This window comes from Ambystoma mexicanum, chromosome 14, assembly GCF_040938575.1.
Source record: "Ambystoma mexicanum isolate Mex_15411 chromosome 14, UKY_AmexF1_1, whole genome shotgun sequence".
NCBI lineage: Eukaryota > Metazoa > Chordata > Amphibia > Caudata > Ambystomatidae > Ambystoma > Ambystoma mexicanum.
The window spans coordinates 246,401,220-246,417,563 of NC_090940.1; the positions used below are offsets into that span (position 1 = coordinate 246,401,220).

General features: G+C 43.6%; 1 protein-coding gene across 7 annotated transcripts in view; it reads right to left on the reverse strand.

Moving 5' to 3' along the window:
• TMEM121 (transmembrane protein 121) overlaps positions 1-16,344 on the reverse strand; it is a 1,343,088-nt gene that overhangs the window by 231,628 nt on the left and 1,095,116 nt on the right. For 5 of the 7 annotated variants that reach the window (XM_069637379.1, XM_069637381.1, XM_069637380.1 and 2 more), the window contains one exon: positions 684-809. The exons of the other annotated variants lie outside the window; for them this stretch is intronic. The gene's annotated coding sequence lies outside the window, so the exon portion shown is untranslated. The remainder of the gene's footprint in view (positions 1-683; positions 810-16,344) is intronic. 7 annotated transcript variants of the gene reach the window in all.

A 16,344-nucleotide genomic window follows, 5' to 3' on the forward strand; every position in this document is an offset into this window, starting at 1 on the left:
CAGTACCCCAGTACTATTGCAGTTTGAACTGCTTGTGTGTCTTCTCACATCCCTACTGGAGAGTGAAGCCTGCCCTCTTCCTTTGCTACTTCCTCTGCTCCTTCCCCTTGCCTTCTGCAGACCACCATGAATAGGGAAGAGTTGCTCCTTACGGAGCCCCACCTTCCATTTCCATTGCAGCCATCTTTGTAAAGGATTTTCCTTCTTACAATGGGATGCCGCAAGTGTCCCCTTGAACAAATTAAAATTCTTTTTTTTAGCACACTGTGTTACCGCTTTGGTAGCCCAGGGTGCTAAAGACCTTAAGCCCCTGTTCCAAGTGCTGCAACTGGAGTTAACAGCCCGGAGCCCTCATTAATGGCCCTCGCTTTGCTCGGGCAGGTAACTTGGGCTGCCGTGCCATTACGCAACACCCCCCACCCCATTCCAGCCCTTGGAACGGGGATTAACACCACATTAATTTCTGCACTGAAAAGAAAATTGAAAATCAAACAGCCCAATTTTGAGATATTCATCATTTAAAATGTTTCTATAAATGATGCACTTTACTTTACAATGCCCATTATGCAATTTTGCTGAAGGTAAATGGATCATATAGTTAATTTAGCTCACGTAGCAGATACTACATCTTTTCTTTTTGATGACTAATTAGATGTAGAGATTTTTCGCTGGTTAATACATACCCATTCTTTAGCAATAGCTATGATTTCTGATTTGGATAGGACCTCAGCAGATATAGCACATGATGTTGCTGATTTCATTACATCAATTTCTTCAGATTTTGTTGGTAACTAGTGAGCCATCTGCACCTAAACAACAAAAGAGTTGGTTTAACAATCAACGACACACTGCTACAAATAACTTATTCAATATATTGGAGGAAACATATTCTAATAGGCTTATGATTACCATGGCGCATTCTGATTATAAAAAGACTATTGATACATCACAATCTGAATTAGATGCTCAGGCCTGTGAGGAACTTCATACTGCAGCTAAATGTTCTAATCATAGATTTCTTTTGCATGTAGATAACTTTGATCCCAGCTACCAAAATAGTCATAACTTGGAAGAAAGAAATGTGCAGGATATAGAGAGGATACATAATTTCTCAAATGTATATATCTATGATGAAAGTAACTCTATGTTGGCTTTGGAGCCTTGTTTAAGTACAATGAAGCTCCAGTGGCCATTCTGGATTGCTCCAATTAGCTTTACAGTCACAGAGACAATAGATGTATTTAAGCAATTTAACCTGAGCGGCGGGGGCATTACCGACTCAGGTAATGCCCCGGGGCACATAGTTATAGGCCCGAGCAAAGCAAGTGCCTTAACGAAGGCCCCGGGGCATTCCCAGAGTTGGTAATGCCCCGGCCGCAAGGGTCATATTGCTTTTTGTACCCGGGCCCGCAATATATGCGTGACCGGGGCACTAAAAGCAATTTCATCTGTCCCGAAACGCGGCAGCGTTTCGGGACAGAAAAAAAAAGAAACAACCAAGAAAATGGTTGCCATGCAAAGGGAAAACAGAGTCAGCTTTCCCTTTCCATGGCAGCCATCAGGAGCTGATGTGCTGGGAACGAAAGTGTTCCTAGCGCGTCCGCTCCCGAAAAAGAAAAAGAAGCAGAGGGTTAGTGGGGTTGGGAGGAGGGGAAGAGAATAAATAAATGAATAAATAAATTAAAAGTACCTGCGTCCCCGGCGTGGGACGATGGAAGCTTCCAGCTGTGTGGAGGCACGGAGCGGGGATGGCCCGCTCCGAGTCTCCACACTGATGGAGGCTGCTATCGTCCCCCACCGGGGAGGCAGGAGCAAGCAGGTAAGTGGGGTGGGGAGGGCAGGGAGGAGGGAGGGAAGGAAAAAAAAAAAGCTTACCTGAGTCCCCGGTGGGGGACGAAGGCAGCCTCTCAGCCATGGGGAGGCTCGGAGTGGGGATGGCCCCGCTTCAAACCTCCTCATTGGCTTAGGGGCTGCAACGCCCCCCGCCGAGGACAAGGCGGCTGGAATACCGGCCGAGAATCGAAGGATTCTCGGCTGGGTAAGGACCCGACTAGAGCCAATCAGAATGTGTGTTGCATTCTGCTTGACTCTCGCCGGGTACTGATAGAAAATAGAACCTTAAGAGAAGAAAATGCCCTAATGGTATGCCAGCTGATTTACTTTGGGCACCACATTTAACAGCTGACTTTAGTTCCATGTTGATCATTTGTAAATTCCCTGTGTCTTGGAGACAGGCAGTCATTTGCCTCATTTATATAAAAGGTGCAGGTAAGCCCACCCTAATCGTATAGGCCAATATCTAGTGCACTCATTCCAATAACTCTGCTGGATTTGTCTTTGAAAATGTTGGGGGTAGATAACAACACTGTTTAGGTGAAAACCCAATTAGGCTTCAGCGAGGCCCTGGGAACATACGAACAGTGTAGGGAAGGCAAGGTATCAAAAGTATGACACTGATACAATGGATAAACTTTGTCAAATCTTTATTGAAAATGTTGGGGCTGGAGAAACTCCTACTTTCCCCTATAACTAAGATGGGAGTAGTCTGGACCATCAAATGATAAACAGAACAGTCATAGTGGAGTCTGTCAAATCAAATTGGCTTATGCTTACAAACACCTAATGCCTGCCCTATCTCCTGTACAAAAAGTGTAAAAAGGAGAAATGTATGCAAAGGAAAAGTCAGGGAATTGAACCAGCTCTCCTCCTCATGTTAAACTTCACAAAGTAAGGTTGTCCTTGTAGGTTTTTAGCCCAGTTAGATTTACCAATTCTTCCTATTCTTTCACTGGTATAGTGTCTTTTTTTTCTCTGTTGGTAGATATACTTCTAAAAAATGCTTGATACGAATATTACAAAACAACCTTTGTAATTCCATCTCACAATGGAACGCATTGGCCTTCGTAACTGGTACAAACAAAGGCCCTCTAGCTATAATGCTATGTTCAACTTGGTGAGTTGATATTTGGAAAGATTGAAAATAGGTATATTCTCGGAAATATGCAGTAGAAGAAAATTGGCTTAGTAAGAAGAAAGTATATTCTTAGCCAGAAAACATCCGAAACTGGGGGCATTTTATATTTTGCACAAAGTCCATAAAAACCTAGAAGCACTGCCCGGCCGTCCCTTTGTGTCGGCAATGGATTAATTGCTTGAGCCACTGTCGATCTATAGCAAATTGTTTTTGAAACCCTTCGTACAGGCCATGCTTTATTACATCAAAGACACAACGCAAATGATCAAAATCCTTGAAACAGTGACCATAGAAAAAGGGGATATCTTTGTCATAATGGACGTTGAATCATTGTATACATCGATCCCCCAATTGAAGTGTCTGCATGTACTGGGTATGTATCTAGATCAGAGACCTGAGCCACAAGTACCAACAACGGGCTTTGTGTTAGAATGCGCCCGGTTGGCCATGTGTGAAAACTTCTTCCTGTTTAAGAAACAGATCTATAAACAGTTGGAGGGAGTAAGCATGGGCGTGACTTTCACCCCGGATGTTGCAAATCTTTATATGGCCAATTTCGAAAACAAATATATTGTAGGAGCCAATAGCACATTCAAACAACAACCTTTTACACTGAACTTGAGAATATGGAAGCACTATATCAACTATGTGTTCCTGATTTGGAGGGGAGACATCAGGTCATTAACAGTGTTTCTGGCATGGGTGAACCAATGCAATCAAAATATCAGGTTCACCATGGAGTGGAATTTGGAAAAAGTGAGTTTCCTTGATCTGATGACTGTCAAAGCAAGGGACAGGATTGACACCACCTTGTTCAGGAAGCCAATTGATAAAAACTTGTTGCTACATTATTCAAGTTTCCATCCCGTGGGGCTAAAACAAAACGTGCCCTACGGACAATTCCTAAGGATACGAAGAAATTGTACCTACAAGGTTGATTTTGTAGAACATGCCTCTAACCTAAAAGAAAGACTGATCAAACGGTTTTACCCGAAGAAGATGGTAAAACAAAATATGAAACGGGCTCTCAATACACACCGTGACGTATGCCTAACAGGGAAAGAAAAATCCATGATGAACAGACTAGTTTGTGTTTCAACATACTCGCCGATTAGCAATGCTATCCAAAAGAGTATAAATAAAAACTGGCATCTAGTTAAACAACCTGGGAGCTTGGAGAACAAGCCAATGTTTGCCTTTAAAAGAAATTTTAATTAAGGCAAACAGCAGTTCACACGTACGTGGAGAAAGCAGTGAACAGTCAGTGACCAACCAATGGGGTTTACCATCTGTAACTGGCCACTATAAATGTGGACAATGTGCCGCTTGTCCCTTTACAGAGACAAGACATGAATTTGAGCATGGGAACATGGAGTGGACATAGAGGGAACGCACAAATTGTCACACAAAAAATGCAGTGTATTTAATGCTTTGACCATGCCCACTGATTCATTTGGTCGAACATTTTATGAAGGCCCACCACACTGAGAATGAGATGGTTTGTTTTACAAACTATCAGGGTTCCGACACGTGGAGATGATATGAGTATGATGCTACACAAATTGGAACAATGCTGGATTTATTCATTGGATTCAGTAAAACACGGCATGAACATTGCCGTGGAGTGGAACAGACTGATTTACTAAAGCGGGAATAGCCAGTGGGAGAGACTCCTGTGCTTCCCATGAATCGAAGTGAGGTTATAATATCCACGCTATACAAGTGCTATGACATGTGGCTATTGTAAACAGGTAACACTGTAGGCTGGCACACTAAATAAATATCTATGATATAGATTGTATGTAGATGTGAGTTACTATTGTGCATATGACCATCATGAGGGTCACTCCATAAGGCATGGAAAGATGACGTATGCCCTATTTTGTAATGAGATATGTTGAACATTGGAAAAGTAAGTGAGATCTGCCCATCCGGCACCACGGGCAGTAGTCCTCCTTCTATGATGTCTATCCTTCAATCAGGAAGCATAAAGAGACGAGTTAGACGGGGTGCTCCGTTTGGATGTGAGCTCACAGAGACATTGCACGTTTGTTAAAAGTAAGTGTGGAATCATCTAAGGGGAGAGGGGCCACAGTGATACCACGCTGCAATCTCATTGGTGTGGAAGCTATGGAGTTGCCGTTTGAATGGCTATGTAATGTAGCGGCATGTTGGCTATGAAGTGTGCGCTATGGTAACAGCAGGCGCACAAAGTTAAGAGGGCGGCTACTGTGGAGTGTTAGCTGCCTAGGTAGTTCTGCAAATGCTCTTAGGTGGCCTTTGGTTCTACATATGAGCAATGTGGGGCAGTGCCTGATGAATAATACATGATGTTGTGTCATCAGGGGTGAAGTAATCAGGAAAATAAATTTGAAAATATTTGTCTGAAGTTTCCCAGTCGTAATCTAGCGAGCTAGTAAAGTGTTTGTTATGCTATTAGCTGATAAACGGAACCAGAAAACAAATGAATCACATCTGTTTTTGTAGAAATCAGTAGTTTCCAATTGTGCCTGCTGCAACTGGTGTAACGGCCGACTAATATGGGTCGCCTGAAGTATCTCAACCTTTGATGTGAGTTATGTTTATATCACTATCACTAGAGAGTTGAACAGTATGTAGAATGTGTATGCGTTTTAGTGTGGTGCAACACTGAAGGACACTGTCTTACATTGTAGGTGGGTCAAAAGATAATTGAAGAGTGATGATGGCGACACTGTCCTGACTCGGATTAATTCAGTTGGAGTGCTATTGGGGAATGAATGAAAAACAGACCCAACATTTAAGTGATATGAATTAGGAGCTAGGCGTAAGATATGCGCCCTCAAAAAGTGAGGCAAATGGGTTAATTTTGAACCTTGTTGCCCTATAGGTCATGCCAGGTGTTGCTTTCCTCTGGTTCGGTCAGATGGGTTGGGATGCATGAAGGAATAGTGTTGTCCCGAACACTTGGGATGCATCCCCCTATATGTATGTAATCTCCACCAATCTACAAGTGGAGGTTAGTACATGCTTGCACAACCATTAGTGGTTGCGATAACATCATTGATTTATTAAATTGAAGAAATGAGGCTGAATTATGGAGTGTTTTTGCATTTGTTGTAGGTTTTGTGAAACCGTTGAATGGTTGAAGACCTCTCCCACCGATATATATAAAAACGGGAGTGAGGATTTTTTCACTCCTTTTGTTTGTCCTGAAGAAGTTTGAATTATCATTGGGCCATAGTAGTGGGCCATCTACGGACCGAAACATAGGTAGATAAATGTAGTCTATATGAGAACATCATTGGACTTTTGGTGCACATTGTGTAATAAGGAAAATAGTGCAACAATACTAATTGAAGTGTGGAGTTATAGTGATAAGAAAGACCACATTGATAGCCGTTTCTTTTTCTCACTAAATAGCCTTTGTGTAAGAGTGGATGTATGGTGGTACGAATGAGTATGACAGGTGGTAAATAGTAGATGTGTGAAATTCACCAATTTTATGATAAAGAATTGTTTTTTAATTGAAATAATTGTTGTTTTGTAAAATAAACTTGTGGATATATTTTTTTGGGTGCAGTGTTTGTAGAAGTATTGAATTGATCCAGCCTCATTACCAAGGTCTATTTTCCTGATTATAGAGAAATTGAAAGGGCCTCAGGTGGCTGGCTTATTGCACCCACGAGTCTGCTGACTGGTTGCAAGTACTGCAATAGTATGAGTACAGAGGTGGACAGGGCGTCAGGCTGCTGGCTTATGTGTGAGGGTTGTGGCAAGTGTGCAGATTGTTGGGTGCATGGCTGTAATATGCTGTGGTAATTGTGGCCAGTTACTAGACTCTTGGGTGCATGGTCGGAGGCCATGCACCCAAGTGTCTACCCACTCTGTGCAAGTAGTGTAATAGTTTGTGTACAGAAGTGGGCAGGGTGTGTGGCAGCTAGCTTATTGGACTTCCCCGAGATACTTGGGTGTATGAGAGTCTGTGCAGTGGATGCAAGTAGTGTAATAGTGTATGTACATAAGAGGAGAGGGTAAGTGGCAGGTGGTTTATTGGACTGCCTTGAGGGTTGTGGTCACTGGGCAGATTCTAGGGTGCCTCTTTGTATTATGCTGTGGTAATTGTGGCCAGCTTCTAGAGTCTTGGGTGCATGACCGGAAAGAGCCTGCCCACTGGCTGCAAGTAGTGTAATAGTATATGTACAGAAGTGGACAGGGTGTTTTGCGGGTGGCTTCTTGGACTGCCCCGAGGGTTGTGGCCACCGGGCAGATTCTTGGGTGCATGGCTGTATTATGCTGTGGTAATTGTGTACAGCTACTAGAGTCTCATGCACCCAAGAGTCTGCATACTGGCTGGAAGCAGTGTAGTAGTATGCATACAGAAGTGTATAGGGTGTGTCACAGGTGGCTTATTGGACTGGTCTGAGATTCTTGGGTGTATGATAGTCTGTGCAGTGGGAGTGAGTAATGTAATAGTATGTGAACTGAAGTGGACAGGGCCTCAGGTGGATGCCTTATGTGTGTGGGTTGTGACCACTGGACAGATTCTTGGGTGCTTTGTTGTATTATGCTGTATTGGTTGTGGGCAGTCAGCAGAGTCTTGAGTCCATGCGTCTGTCCACTGGCTGGAAATACTGTAATAGTATTTGTACAGATGTGTACAGAGCATGCGGCTGTTGGCTTATTGGACTGCCCCGAGATTCTTGTGTGTAGAGTCTGTGCAATGGGTTTAAGTTTTGTAATAGTATGTGAACTGAAGTAGACAGGGCCTTAGGCAGCTGCATTATGTGTGTGGGTTGTGGCCACTGGGCAGATTTTTGGGTGCATGGCCGTGTTATGCTGCAGTTGTTGTGGCCAGACCATAGACTATTGGGTGCATGGCCGGAGGCCATAGGGCACACTATGGTCTAGGGCCTGGCCACAACCACTGCAGCCTAATACGGCTATGCACCCAAGAATGTACACTGACATATGGATTGCACAATCATGTGTATAGGAATGCAATTTGCTGATTACAAAGAAGCATGACACAAATAATCAATTACTCACTGTATATATTTTTGACTCACTGTATACCTTTTTGGAACTCAGTGATAGTATACCATTGAAGTGGCAATAGCAGATTTGAATATTGTGGCACTGTGGGCACATGTTGTCTCTGTTGCATGTGGAATAGCAAGCAAAATCTTTGTTTCATTGTCTGTGATAAAAACATAACATGCTAGGGAAGGTATTTCATACTGTCATATTGTATTCAATTTCAGACATTATATACTTTGTGGACCCTCATAATTAGTAAATTACAAGTACTATGCTTCAAAAAAGTGTACTGTGCAATGTGCCCAGTTCCTGCGTTTGTTTGCATAATCATTGGGTCTGTGGAAATAAAATCCATGCAGGATATAACAAAAAAAACTTCTACATTCATGTGATGTTATGTGGCACTCTATGTAGACGTGTGCAGTACTTACAAGAATGTTTAAGGCCTGCATCTATGTGGTCTTGCTGTTATAAGCACTGTTGCAGTAGGAGGAATTGAAATGGTGTATGTATTTTGCTTTTTTAAAGTGGTGGTACTATGGTTGCAGTTAGATACCAGTTAGTGTATTCTAACTGTTTATCTGTTTCCTCTTTTTAACAGTATCCATTTATGCTGTTTGATTGCTGTTGGTGTTTTCTAACTGTTGGTAGTTTGAAAGTTGTTCAGGGTATGTTTTGTAGCACTTTCATTGCTGAAGGTTGATTTTGGCAGTTTGATCGCTGGAAGTAACATTGGGCCTCATTACACGTTGTGCGGTAATGGAATACCGGTACCGGTAAAGATTACCATTACCGTTAATTCCCTAAGCCAATCACGACCCGAACCCACCGCTATCTGCGCACCCGTTAATTACGGTGCCACTAATAGCGGCAAGGCCGCGGGCGCGCGACCCCCAGGCCGGAATTAGCGCCATGGCGCTAATACCAGGCCATCACAAGCCATGCGGACATGGTATTAGCGGCATGTAAAACACCCAAAAACCCCTTACCGGCATGGCGCTAATAACGGCATCGAAAAGCACCCGTTAAGAGACCTGAGCAGTGTACCCATCAACTACAGGTGGACACAATCAGCACAGGTGCATGCAATGGAGACAGGCAACACAAAAGAGCACACCACACCCCTACCCACACCCCTTCCCACACCAAGATGGTGCCAATAGCAGCAGCATGACATGACAGCCTTGACTACATGATAGCAGTGCAGCACCAACAACAACAGCCCACACCAGAGGTGACCCGTAACAGGTACCCATTCCTCACACCATACAGGCAATGCCAGCGATCCACTGAGGAGGTGGCTCCCAACACCTGTACGGAACCCACAGAACCAGCAGGAAGAGGAGAACAATATAGTACATCCCTCCAATGACAGTGCTCCGCTGCCTAAGCGGCCTGGGTGTGGCACTCCTGTACGGCCGTGTCAAAGTGGCAAAGACAACCATGGCATGTGTAGAGCATCACAAAATGTGCAAATGATGGAACGTGCCTATGCCACCTGAAATTGACATGCAACCACCAGAAGAGTATGATGTGGCTAAGGATGAGTGCGGGTGGAATGCCCCGGCAGGACATGAAACAGGCAGTGCCAAGGAGGCACACGATGTACATCAGCATCTGATTCTGTAATCTCATCATGCACCAAGGTGAAATAGCATGGACGTAGATGGGAATTGTTGCCCTGGCGCATGTTTCGAGGCCCACAAAGGACCCTGTCCACAATGAATGACACATACACAATAATGGTGACCACGCTTCGGTTTCAAACTCTGAACAGTGTATATTGAACATATTGTGGTACGAAAGTGCATTACCCAAACTCCCAAAATACACCCTTACCCCCCTCCCCCCTCAACACACCCAAAGAGACCCTTACCCCCCTCCCCACTCAACACACCCAAACAGACCCTTACCCCCCTCCCCCCTCAACACACCCAAACAGACCCTTACCCCCCTCCCCCTCAACACACCCAAACAGACCCTTACCCCCCTCCCCCCTCAACACACCGAAACAGACCCTTACCCCCCTCCCCCCTCAACACTCCCATGTGAGTCTCATGACGTGATTGTGTCCATCGCCACATGTGGCACATGAATCCTGGTGGCCCTATTTGCCAGTGCCTGCATCGTCATCTGGTGGTTGTGAAGCCGTGCGCCGCAGGTTCCGCATAGACCGGCGCAGGGGACTAGTCTGGCGTGAACTCCCAGACGAGGAGGGGCCTGATTCTTCCTGGGCCGTGAGTGGGCACCGACGCTCAATAGCGTCTGCTATGCGGTTCATGGCCTGCCGCAGTTGGGCCATTTCACTGCAGATTCGGCTGGTGCATGCCTCCATGCCCTCCCTTGTCTGTTGTGCCAATGTAGCAATGTCCTCCCTCAGGCGGACTGTCTCTGCCACATGTTGACCTACTAGGCCACTCATCTCGTTCTGCCTCTGGTAGATGCTCGAGAGGTCATGTCGCATGGTGGGTGCTGGTGGGATGGCTGATGCACCTGGTCCCATTGCACTTGCATCAGGAGAGGATATCTGGGGGCTCCATATCCCTTCAGGGGTGGGTGAATCTCCATGACTACCCGGACCTGAGGAGTACCTCGGGCTTGCCAGTAAGGGGCTTGTTGGTCTGGGGCTCTGGCTATCAGCATCAATGGCAGGTGTGTCCTCCTCATCTGAAGGTGGGGCCGTGGCTGCTGCTTCACCCGTTGAGCTGGTGGCAGCAGAGTGCATTCCCTCGATGCTGCCCTCACCTGCTGGGAGACACACTTCCGTGGGTGCCACGACGGGAGCAGCCATGGCCTGTGGATGCGTGCAACTGGTGTTCCGGCTGCTTTTGTCCCTGTGGTCATGGACACTCGTCCTGGCTGCCCTTGTGGATGTGGCGGTGTCCCCTGTGGCATCCCTCCTTGCTTTTTTGCTGGATGTGGGAGCAGGTGTGGAAGTGCGTGCCTCCTCAGTGTCAGTGTGTGATCCTGCAAGGGTGAGAAATGTTGACAACCATCAGTAATGGGTCGACCTGCCTTGAGCAAAATGAATACGTCATGCCGTTCTATGCATTCCGGGCTCTTCAGTGTGGATGCAGGTAATGGGGATGTTGGGTGGGTCATGCATGAATGGGTCTGTGTTGTTTGGGCATGTGGTGATGCATGCATGTCTGTTTGTGGCTGGAGCCACGGCATTGATATGGACACATGATTGGGGGGAACATCACACTTCACTGTGCATTGTTTGATGCATACACTCACCTCCATCGGACGAAACGGCCACGCCATGCTCCATTTGTCCAACTCCCTCAATGCATTCCACCCCGATGGTTGATGCGCATGTCTCCTCCCACTCGGTGAGCTTGATTGGCGATTCACTGCCTCCTCCTGTGCCCGTAGCCAAGTTGCGGTTCACGGATAGAATGTTCCGCACACGGAGCCGGAGGTCATCCCACCTCTTTCGGCAGTCTTTGACTGTGCGGGTTGTGGTGCCTACCGCGCTGACCTTGTGGGCTACATCTTCCCAGATGGCCTTCTTCTTCACAATGGTCTCCCGACGCATGTCGTTGTTGAAGACGACATGAGCATTGTCTGCTAGTGTCTGCGTTAGCATCAGGAGCTCCTCCTTGCAAAACTTCTCCTTGCGTTGCCGCTCAGATGATTTTTTAATGGCCTTGGGCATCTTCACGGTGTCCTTGGTGTATTTCCCAACGTGGTTCCTGGTAAGGTGTCCTGGATAAGGGGGATGGCAATGGATTGTGTTTTTAAAGATGGCCGCCGTGCTCTTTCCCGTTCCGGTGCGATGACGCTATTTCTGTTTCCGCAATATAGCGGTGACCGCTATTAGCGGTGACCGCTAATGGCAGTCACCACTATTTGCGGAAACAGCTATTTGCATGTGGCGGCAGGGCGGAAGTGCTAACAGCGCTTTCGAGGATGCCGTTAAGGGACTTTTTGGGGACTTTTGCGGCATGGCGGTAGGCTCATTACCGGCATGGCGGTAGGCTCGTGCCCGCGATCTCGTAATGGCATGCAATTTACGGCCTCTTGCGAGGGCGGACACGCTATTTACACCATGCCGGTAATTGCCGGTTTTTACCGCATACCGTGTAATGAGGCCCATTGTAATACTGTGGGTGTAGTAAGATACCAGTTGGTGTATTCTGGTTGTTTATACTTAATCTATACTTAATAACTCTTGAAGTGTTTCCTGAGAAGAACTTTCAAATTTGCTGGTGGATTTTAAATTATGTAGTAATGGGAAGTAATATTACAGTGTTATGGTTGCAGTTACATGCCAGATGGCGTATTATAACTGTTTACAGTTTCACAGTTTTACAGGGTATGTCTTAAAGCGCCTTCGTTCTTGATGGCGGATTTCCATTTTCCAATATTGTGAAGTGCCTTTGCAGTATTATGTGTGTAGTTACATGCAGTTGTGTATTTATTCCAGTGGTATGGTCATTGTTAGACAGCTGTTGCCTCATTCTAACAGTTGGTCGTTTTACAGGTCATTGAGGACTGTTTGTAGACTCTCATGCTCAGTACTTTTCTTTTTAAGTACTATGGGTGAAACAATGTTAGTGTGTCTTTTCCACTCGAAAACTGAATAGCAGCACAAATGATGTACTCATGGGCCAGTTGGTGTATGCTAAGTTGTTCCAGTTTCACAGGGCAGAAGGTGATTTTTCGTTTGCAGTTACATATCTGTTGGTGGTTACTGGGCAGTAGGCTATGCTACTTTTGTAGATCAGTGAGTACATTTTCAAGATTATTAAGTAGGTATTAGTAAGCTTTTCTGGTAATCTCTGCTTCAGAGTAATGGAACTATCATTGCTTTCAAACCATCCACATTTCTTTTTAATGTATGCAGCATACTGACCTGCAGTGGTTGTGGCACCTGTGTGGTATATTATGCCTACTGTTGTGAAGGTTTTCTTGCCAAGCGGTACTTGCTCGTGTGTGAAGCTAGTAAGCTTGTCGTTGTTTTTGGTACCATCTGTATTGTATCGTATAAACATTACTATTACATATTGGCTATGTGACTGTATCTGTAAGGTGAAATGATTGTCTGAATTGCAAGTAGTACATAATATGCCATGATTTGTATTTTGAACCAGCTGCTGAAATTGAATGGATTCATAGTTAGGTATAGATACATACACAAAGCACTCATTAGGGACTTGTTCCTGCGCCACATGGCTGCAGAGAGTGCATGTATGTTTCCACATGTATGAAATCTGGAAGATTTAATTTATAGTTATGTTTTTGCTTTTCAGTACCTGCAGTAAGTGCATTAGAAATTCTTGTGGATCTTCTTGTGTGTTTATAGTGAATCTCACCATTCCTGCACTGTAGTCCAATTCCTGCCTTATTCCTGAGACACTAAGTGTTGTCAAAATTGTTTGTTGCATTTCTATGATGGGGTAGCATTTGAAAACACAATTGGTCTGTGCCATTTAACCATTTAAGTAAATGTTTTCAACAATTGGTGGCAATTGGAATAGAACACTGATTACTACATTTGCATAGCAATCTACACCAGTTGTGTTGGACAATTTGAATGGACCAGACAGTTCTGTGTCTGAGCCATTCGATGGAAGTCCACTTGCTTTTTTTGAAGAGGTATTTCTCTTTGTTTGTGCAGTTGGGTATGCATTTGGCTTTTCAGTATATCCTTTTGTGGTTGTCGTAATTGATGGAGTAGCAGCTGCTTTCAGTTTCTTTGGTGGTACTGTTGGGAGATCACATATAAGTTGTTTTTGCACTCGTTTTCTTTTACCAAGTTTGCCTTTTTGAGGAACAGGGTACATTTTGAGATGGAGTGTGTAGAATGGACCTGGTCTGTTGTACTCTACAATTCAAGGAATGTCAGCGTTGACTTTGCTTGCATCAAAATTGACTAGCAATAGTCCTTCAAGTGTACATAGGCGTGACAGTTCTACGTTACTCCTGCCTTCTTTAAAGACTGTGCAGCCAATGTCAATCAATGCTTGATCTAGGGTTAGACCTTTTGATGTATAAATAGAGACTACATATGCAAGAGACAGAGAAATCTGTTCTCTGCGTACATACATCTCTTTGAAAAGAAGGAACCGGGCTGTTGAGCGTATTGTCCTTTTAACTTCGGAAAGTTTGTCAAAGTGGATGTTGACAAACTAAATGCTGTTGTCACGTGGGTATGTCTGGAAGCCAACAACTGTACCAAGTGCTCCATTAACTAAACCTTGCTTCACGTCAAGGTTACACTTTAGCATTACTCTCCAGTTTAAATGCAATGTTAACATTTTCTCCAAACCAGCTGTGTTGGAGATAGAGTTTTCTAAGCTATTTAGTTGTGCTTTGGCTTGTTGAAACATAGGCACTGTCATACCGTGCACGTCCAGTTTGCATGTGGAGTACATTTACACTATTGGTGCACTGCCATTTGTAGATAGTATGGATTGGTTTGGTGGACTGGAGAGTTTATTGTATGTTTGTTGGGGATATTCTTGCAATCAGCATTTCTTCTGCCATAATGTTACTGTCTACCTTTTCATACCCTTGGCTATGTATGGCAATTGGGTTTGTTTGCTTTCGTTTGTATGCTTCTTCATTGAAATATGGCTCTGTGCTGGTTGTGTAAATCCACTGACCTGCCCAGAAGTTTGCAAAGGTATCTATGTTGATATTACATATGTTGTGAAGTACTTTTCGTAGTTTACTAATTAATGTTTTTAGTGGTTTCATTCTGTTTAAAATTAATATAAACAGTTTCCTTTTGAGGAGCATTGCACTGTCTATGAGAGCTTCTAGGATCAGTTTTCTGCGGTAAGTTTTAAGGGTTGAGCATGATTTCTCCACTGTTTCTCCCCTGTTTTTATAAGGTTCTGAAGCATTTTTTGTTTTGTAAAATGGATTTATTTTGGAATGCTTACTTGTGGCTATGTTAACATTGGTAGATGCAGTGTTAGCACTAGTGGTAGTTGCATTCTTCTTAATACATTTACTTTTTTCTGTTTGAAGATTTTATTGACAGAAATTAGTTATACAAGGCAACTAACATAACATTCATGTATAAACATTTTGGCATGGAAAATGAGAAAAACATGGACAAATCAATGCAACTCTAAGCCAAGTATCACTATATATATCATACAATATCAGGTTAAGAACTTTTAAAGATATAAGGGGGGACATACAACACACAATGCAACAAGACAAAACATGACTGGACATGTACAAAAGAAAGAAGTATGGGGAATGTGGGGGGATTGTGTGTGCACCAATAGTAAGCAATAATTCAGGATAATAATTCACAGATTTCTATCAGTAGATAAGAAATCAATGAAGGATGACCATTTCAACTGATATTTACTAAGTAAGTCAAGGGAGGATGTATTACAACTTTTTAATCTATGGATGTTGCAAATAGAGTTCCACTAAAATTTGTAATGGATATGACCAAGATTTTTCCAGTTAGTAATGATAATTTGAATGGCTGCCATTAAACATAAATCAAACACATAGTTTACATGCTTATTACAGGAATTATTATGCAACATGGAACTTCCTAAAATAAGAAAGTCAAACAAAAATCTTGATGAGTCTTGAAAATACATTTGATAGTATTCAACATAGAGTTCCAAAATGGTTTGACATATTGACATTCCATGAACATGTGCTTGAAGGAACCTTGGGAATGTAAACACCTCCACCAATTGTCATTGGGAGACAGGCCACATTTAAATAGGGAGACAGGAGTAATACAGGCTCTATGATGAAAAAAGAATATGGTTTGAATTAGACTTGCAGAAGCTGTAATTTTAGTGATGAATTGCCACTGATGAGGCCAACAAAATGGATTATTCAGCAGCAAACAGTAATTTCTCCATTCACTATGAAGACATTCAACTGTTGGGGAAGATGCAATAGACAATAGAGTTTTATAATATATAGAAGCTGTAGTATTTACATTTAAAATGTAAAATAATACTTGTACATTAGGTATGCTGGAGGCATACATTAATGAGTCAAAATTGTCCACTTTTGCGGCAATAACAGCCAGATATTGTTTCAAAGAAGACACAGGCATATGAAACTTGTCAATGCATTCATCAAAAGCAATGTGAGTACCTTGCATAAAGAGTTGATTACAAAATGAGATGCCTTTAGAGAGCCATGGTTTCCAAAAAAATAGATTTACCATTCATTTTATTAGGGGATTAAGCCAAATAAAAGGAGAGATAAGTGCAGATTGTTTGGCTATCTATGGTAACATATATAGCCTAAGGGCTAAGACAGATGGGTGAACAACAGAGTAATTGGTAATTTTATTTTTCCTTTTGATAAAGTGAAGATCTGCGGGTGTCACCGGGATCAGAGATATCCTC